The following is a 5,757-nucleotide window of genomic DNA, read 5'->3' on the forward strand; positions in this document are numbered from 1 at the left end:
CAGTTTCCTCATGTGCAAAATGAGGAAGCAGCAGTATCAACCTCACAGGTGGAGTAAATACGTAATAAGAACTCAATAAATGTTTGCAATTATCACGTTCATTACCTGGAAAAGCAGAGCAGGAATCAGAAGACCCAAGTTCCATTCCCAGCCCTACCTTACACTGGGACACGGCAATCACTCCTCCAAGGGCCCTAGATTCTACTGCTATAAAGTTGCCCTTTCCCACTTTTTAATTTTTTTTTTTAAACTGTTTAGTTTCCATCGACCTTATTTCTATTGTCTGTTTAACAGTCTGTGAAAGAAGAGCTTAAGACCACTCGGTGGTTGTTCTTACCTGATCCTGGGCCTGGGTGGTGGTGGCTGGAGACCAGTCCTCAGTGGCAGGGAACCGCTGGATAGGCACAGAGGACCCAGGAGCATCCAGACCCTTCTGCCACCTTAGGTTGAGTTGCAGTAAATTTGGGAGCCAGAGAAGTACATTCACCCTGAAATTCCTCCTTGGGCACAGCCTTTTCCCCCGCTGCCTGCCCTCCTTTTCAGTCTCTTCACAGTCTCTGCGGAAGTGGAGATCAGGTGGGACCTCCCACCAAAGTTCCAGAAGTTCTTGAGATGGTGCCGCACATGCATAGACCCTCCCGGGCCAGCACCCACCACCTCACACCCTCTGAGTGAGCCCCCTTGTTGTTACTCAGGATGGCAGTGTCCACATAGTGCAGAGGAGAGTCTGACTTACACAGAGTGATGGTAGGCAGGTTAACTAAGAGCCTCTGTGAGAGGCTGCCGATCCGCCCTGGGCTCAGTAGCCCCCGGAAGTTGCGGCTCCCAGAAGGCTTCCTGGATCTGCTTAGTGAAGGTGCCAGGAGTGAAGCTGCCAGCAACAGGAGCTCGTGGGCCAGTGTTCCTGGAGGATATGACACTGACATCAGCCGGGTTTTCAGTGGTAACAATGCATGAGCCGCCCTCAGAAACTTCTCCCAAGTTCTCTTCGGATTTATGATGTAGATGCCATCATTTTTCCTTTCGTAGATGTACTGTCACATTTGGAAGTTAAGGTGGGGGCCACCTAAGTGGGTTCCTGCTGCAAGGAGTCTGAGGACATCCTCCTCCTTCATTTGCAGGACACCAAGGGCTCCGCACATTGTGAAATTTTCCCTTTAAGTTGCAGAAAGTGGGGACCCGGAACAATGCCATATGGACCTGGGTAGTGCAGAAAGGCTCTTCCCCACGTTTAACATCCCTTTTTCCTATCTCACATGCCTGACGTCCCTGCCTGCTGCTCCACACCAGGCAAACCCATTTTGGAGTACACAGTGAGCCTACCCCTCCAAAGTGTAGGTAGAAGACAAGACAATGAGTTGGCTGCACTGAGAAAGGTTGAAGACATTCATAAGACAAAAGTAACGATCCAATCTGACAGCTTTTCAAAGTCTATAGATTTAGAAAATCTTCCTTGGACAAGTTTTTAAGATACTTCTGGGGAGTACTTTTGGTGGTAGAAAGTACGTTTGGTGGTAGATGAGGGTAAAGGGGATCCAATATATGGTGACGGAAAAGAACTGACTCGGTGGTGAGCACACAATGTGAGATATAAATGATGTATTGCAGAATTGTACACCTGAAATGTATCGTAACTTTGCTAACAATTGTCACCCCGATAAACTTTAATTAAAAAAAAGTTAATTAAGAAAAAGAGATACTTCTGCTGGGATTATATTCAGAGCCAACTTGATTAGAAGCAAATGGGAAAAACCAGAAACCAACCTATTTATGCTTAGATTAGACAGCTTCTTATTAAGGGGGGCATGAAGAACATTCTCTTGTCTTAAAACTATCATCCCCCATGACCACCACCACCCCACACTTACACACTGTCCTGCATTTATTTCTAGGAAAAGAATTGCCCGTATTGAACTTCAAGCCCACATGGGAAGAATATTGTATAAAGTTGCAACTGGTCGTACATAACTTAGTTGAATTTCTTATCAAATGCCTTCCCAGTGGTCCAGAATCCAAGAGCATACCAGGATGCAGGAGGCTGACAACAGCCTTGATCACCAGGAAGAAAGGCAGGTACATTGCAAGCAAAGTTAAAAGGACCTGAATAATGACATCGCCAACTTCACAGTTTTTGCTGGAGCCACCTCGGTAAGAGGATCTTCTAAGTGGAGAGGCTCACTAATATTTTCCTATTGGTCCACAACAAGTGTCCAAAATGCCATCAGTTTTATGGAACTGGGTAAGAAAAAGTGTCCCCAAATTACCTCATTATCAGAGTCATGTAGGGTGTTTGTTAAAAACACTAATTCATAGGGTCTTATTCCAAGCAGATGTGCCCAAGGAGAGTCCTGGGTGTTTCAAACAAGTCCTCAGGTGAGTCTTAAAATCAAGTACATTTGGGAAATAGTGGGTTAATAACATATCTGACCCTAATACTCACTTGGTAGACTATGCATAAATAACTTTCTGGGCCAAAGAACTACTGAATTAAAACGTGCAGGGCCTCCCAAGAGTGCCAGGTGCTGGCTATGGTCAGTGCCTTAGCTCAAACTGCCAGAACAAAATGCCATCGACTGAGTGGCTTGAACAACCAAAAATTATTTCTCACAGTTCTGAAGGCTGGGAAGTCCAAGATCAACATGCTAGCAAGGTAGGTTTCATCCTGAAGCCTCTTTTAGATTGAAGGCAGGTGCCATCTCATGATATGCTCATATCACATGACCTCTTATTTGTTCTCATGCCAGGAGTCGGGGGGGGGGGGGGTGGCTAGCTCTCAGGTGTCTCTTCTTAAAGGAGCACTAATCCTTTCGTGAGAGCCCCACCCTCATGACCTAATCTAACCCCAATTACTCCCAAAGACTCCATATCCAAATAGCATCACATTGCTGGGTTAGAGATTCAATACATGAATTTTGGTGGGGGGGGACACAAATATCCAGTCCAAAACTGTCAGATATTTTGAAAACAATGGGTTACATAAGTGTTTATATGAAGCTTCTTCCAAAATTCCTATGTTATGATAGGACATTTCAACTATTATCAGTCACTGATTCATAAGGAAGGTTCGGTGTAACTAGTGGGAAGTAAGGCGCCAAATAAATAGCGTGCAGAAAAATTAGGTTTTACAGACACATGGAAAAGGGAAGGGGGTTGTTCCATACAGGAAGACTGAGGTGGGATGTGACTAGGGTGGAAGAGCAGGGTTTCTCAAACTTTAATGTGTATATGGGTGTCGTGCAGGGCGGCCTGCTCGCTCTACCGTTTGTCGTGCGGGGCGTCTGGGGGGTCTCTGCTCCCGCTCCCCACATAAGAACGCAGGACACGGTAAGGCCAAAAAGGAACACCCACGGAGCCATAAGTAGGGGAGTCATATCACTATATTCTCACCGGCAGCATCCGCCTCTCTGCAATCCTCTCTTGCTAGCCTTCATTCCTTTTTTGCCAGCGTAGCCACGGCAGTTATATTAGTGGCCAATGGCTCACTGGTTACAGCTGACGGCCAACTAGCCACAGCTGCTAGCCATCTGATCACAGTTGATGGCCATTTACTACCCGAGCCAGCACCTTTCTATGTGAGGCCGAGAGCCTGGAAACTGTTTTTTGGGGCTTTGTCCCCACAATGGGTCATCTGGAGATATTTTTCTAATGTAGGTTCTGATTCAGCCGGTCTGGCGTGGGGTCTGAGATTCTACATTTCTAGTGAGCTGCTGGTCCACAGACCACACTCTAAGTAGTAGGAGCAGGCAGTCCAGATATCCAGGAACTTCTATGCCTCCGAGGTATGATGCAAGAGACAGCTTTTCAACTTAAAAATTTTGCCTAGAGTCAATGAAGTCATTACAGAAGCCTGACTTCCAAAATATCATCTAGAAAATATGAGCTTCAGCAATGCCGATCTCTGAACTCCATTGCTCCCAACATTTTAAAATCATTTCAAATTGACTCACTACAAATTTAAAATCACTTCAAATTCAATCACTGCACAGTAATTGAATAAACATAACAGCTCAGACATTACTTTAAATGATCATCACATTATATCAAGAGGTCCCCCCAAATTTCTCACTTTCAAAGGATCCTTAGTGACTCCATAATTATTTCACAGTGTCCCTGGCCCAAAAGAAATAACCAACTGTTCTACTTACTAAATAGTTAGGTCAGTAAAACTTGTTTAAGTTTTTCTCCTGACAGCTTATTAGCCCTTTGAAAAAATAATACACATAAACTGAAAGAAAACAGGTTTATATTTCATCCTTAAATAACTACAAGGACTTACAAATTGGGATGTCTACATCAATTGGGAAATGCACAACTTCTCAAACATTGGAATCAGATTAGACTACCACCCTCATCGCCTGGTGCACTTTGCTTTTTATATGGGAATTGCTATTTATCTCAGTAACTATCAAAAACCCAGCTTCACAAATATGTGGCACCATTGAAGGGGATGTAGCTCAATCTTACTGAAGAAATTGTGAGCTATCTTGGATTAGTAGTTTATGTGATATCCAGTGAACATTGAATATCACTGTGCTTTGCTCAAAAACAGATTTTCTGAGGTACCCTAAAGTGACTTGGCTCAATTGGGGAACTGCAGGATCATACCCTTTACAACTCCTAATCTGACTGGGCCAAAGGCACAGTCAGAATTCCAAAAGAAGACAGAAGTTTTTACAAGGAATACCTACAAACAGAACAACAAAATTTCCCTTAGATACTAAAGAGACATTGATTCTTCCCTGGCTTGTTAAAACAAAAGCATATCCTTCTTAAGTTAATATTAGGATTCTTAAATCAAAATGTTAGGATCCTTTGAAGCAAAATGATCTTCCTAATATTTTCCCAGTAACAAGACATTACTTTGCCACCAGAAAAAAAAGACTCATCAGATAATTATTATGATTCTTTTCTTTTCTTAAATTTACCTTCTATTTCCTTGACATTCGATTTCAAATTAAACATAAAGAACAAGATTGCACATTCAAGATTCACACACAAAAAAAGGAACCTTGATTGATTCAAAGTTTTACTCTGTGTACCCACAATTTCCCAGTAGTCCTATTTCTCAATCAGAATTTGAATAATCTTTACCACTTGTATTCCCCTAAACTCAGATTTAATGACTCAGTAGGTTCAGAAACAGAAAGAACAGCTGCAGCTCATCCCGCGGTGCCATTCAGTAATGACAATGTTATACCACATTAGCAATTGTGACATTAATAAAAAGGAGCCCATAGGATTAACCAAAGACAGCTGACTTTAGTCAAATGTAGGTCAGGCTTTGTTTGCTCAGAAGCTGGTAATAAATTCCCAGGTAAGTGCTCTCGCGCCACACATATGTGTCAGGAGCATAATTTCAGCCCCACTAAATGATTCACATTTTTAAGTTTCTGCAAGCCGTTTTTGAATTATTGTTAAGTATTTCATTCCACTGCCAGGCCTATGGGCTCCTTAAAATTATTAACTTATATAACATCACAGCCTGTTTTTTTTCCTTTAGGCACCTCTTAAGAACACCTTGGAGGATTTCGTGTTCACCTTTTAGACATTGAATTCTTACCAGAAGAGGCTCAGGGGTCACCCCTAATTTATAGCATAATTATGGGGGAAATGGTGTTGATGGCTGAGCTAGCTATCTGTAGTGACTATCCTCATTCTCATAGGAAATGTCATTGTAAGCCTAACGTGAATATTGCCTTCTTATTCAAGTCTTGATACACTTTCTACAAACCAGAAATCTAGAACCACACAATCTTA

General features: G+C 42.7%; 1 pseudogene across 1 annotated transcript; it reads right to left on the reverse strand.

Moving 5' to 3' along the window:
• Positions 1–572: 572 nt before the first annotated feature.
• Positions 573–1,142, reverse strand: LOC308507627 (small ribosomal subunit protein uS2B-like; annotated as a pseudogene). The gene has a single exon. The product of its transcript is annotated as a small ribosomal subunit protein uS2B-like (transcript).
• Between the last annotated feature and the right edge of the window lie 4,615 nt (positions 1,143–5,757).

Source organism: Rhinolophus hipposideros (genome assembly GCF_964194185.1).
Source record: "Rhinolophus hipposideros genome assembly, chromosome: 14".
Classification (NCBI taxonomy): domain Eukaryota; kingdom Metazoa; phylum Chordata; class Mammalia; order Chiroptera; family Rhinolophidae; genus Rhinolophus; species Rhinolophus hipposideros.